Below are 1,807 nucleotides of genomic sequence, written 5' to 3' on the forward strand. Positions count from 1 at the left end.
TGTCCACCATGGGTGACCCTGCTGGTTATTTAAAATACCGGTGGCAGAGCCCTCAGAATCACAGCAACTCAAGCCACCACAGTATGACAGACAGACAAGTGGTGGCCGTTTGGTTTTATGTTGAAACTGTCACTTTAAATTTCAATATCAATCCTGATACAATCAAGATGTTCTCTCCGAAGATGGCGGCTCCAGGAATAGCTGAGCGTCTTGAATTAGGAAATAATGGGTTTCTTGATTCTCCTACAAATTCCCCTAGTTATAAGCCCTCCAATCCTCCAAATATTCCTTTATATGTGTTTCAGAGTTCCAACACCATCCCCTGAGCCTGCCTGGCCTGGTATTCTGTGTTGTTATTGATGGAGCTCCTCACTACACGTGTACCCAATCCGCCATCTTGATTGTAATACCATTCATTGAGTAGGTATTAAATATTATATTTGTTGTTATGTGACCCTGGGTTTGAACTGCCGACCTTGTAGTTCACAGACCAGTATGGATCCTACAGCGCCACACCAGGAGTCCAGGTGTTAAATACACAGGAGAAAGATAAGACTTTCTGCTGCTATGAAGATTTTTTAAAGCCTTGGAAACCCTATACCGGGTCACTATGAGTTAGAAGGACTCCAGGTGTGGCTCTGTAAGATCAGCACTGGTCTGCAAACCATAAGGTCTGCAGTTCAAACCCACCAGCTGCTCCTTGGAAACCCTGTATAGGATTGCTATCAGTCAGAACTAATTCAATAGCACCTAACAACAACAAATGAGTTGTTGTTATTATGTGCCATGGAGTCGGTTCCAACTCATAGTGACCCTGCACAGTGTTTCTGAAGCTGTAAATCTTTACGGGAACAGAAAGCCTCATCTTTCTCCCCCAGACCAGCTGGTAGTTTTGAACTGCTGGACCTTAAGGTTCACAGCCCAATTTGTAACCGCTACGCTACCAGAGCTCCGTAACAAGGTGCTTAAATAGGTGAACAGGTGAGACTCATTTTTTCTGATCCCTGCAGGTGAGACTCGTTTCTGATCCCTGTGTGCTGATAGATTTTCCACTGCCCATCAGAGTCCTGGTGGGGGCACTGTAGGATAAGCGCTGGGCTGCTAACCCACCGGCTGCTCCTCATAAATTCTATTCAGGGTCATTATGAGTTGGAACCAACTCAACAGCCCTGAACAACAACATCACAGCGGACAGGTAGTGCTCAGAAGTGAAATAGACTGAGTTGGTCTTACACAGATGAGAAATCAGAGCAAGACGACCCTTGTGGGTAGACCCAATCTCTTTGATGTTCTCAGTGCTCGGCCAGGTAAGCAGGAGCTGCTGAATTTTAACCCTCACCTTTCCCTGTTCAACAAGACACATTGTTGTGCAACCTGCTCAGTGTACCTGGAGGACCAGAAGGGAGGTCCTTCAGAACGGAAGATCAAAAGACCCACACCTGGAATCAAAGCAAGAAGACAAAAATGGAATTTTTCCCTAAGCAGCGTTTTTCAAACTTTAGTATGCCTCAGAATCATCTACCTTCAGGTATGGCTCACTTGGTACACCCAGATTGCTGGGCTGCAACCCCCAAGGTTTCTGAATCAGCACATGAGGTAGGTAGTGTGATCATTCACATTTCTAACAAGACCCCAACTGATGCTGCTCTTGCTTCTGCTCACCGCAGGCCTTTTTTTTTTTTTTTTTAAATCATTTAGACAATTGCTTTTTTTTTTTTCCCCTTAAATATTTTATTGTGAATTATGTGATAGTTTACATGGGAGAACATTAGTTTTACATTCATTCTATCGTATATCATTGCTATGG

Source organism: Chrysochloris asiatica, unplaced genomic scaffold (genome assembly GCF_000296735.1).
Source record: "Chrysochloris asiatica unplaced genomic scaffold, ChrAsi1.0 scaffold00025, whole genome shotgun sequence".
In the NCBI taxonomy this organism is placed as follows: domain Eukaryota; kingdom Metazoa; phylum Chordata; class Mammalia; order Afrosoricida; family Chrysochloridae; genus Chrysochloris; species Chrysochloris asiatica.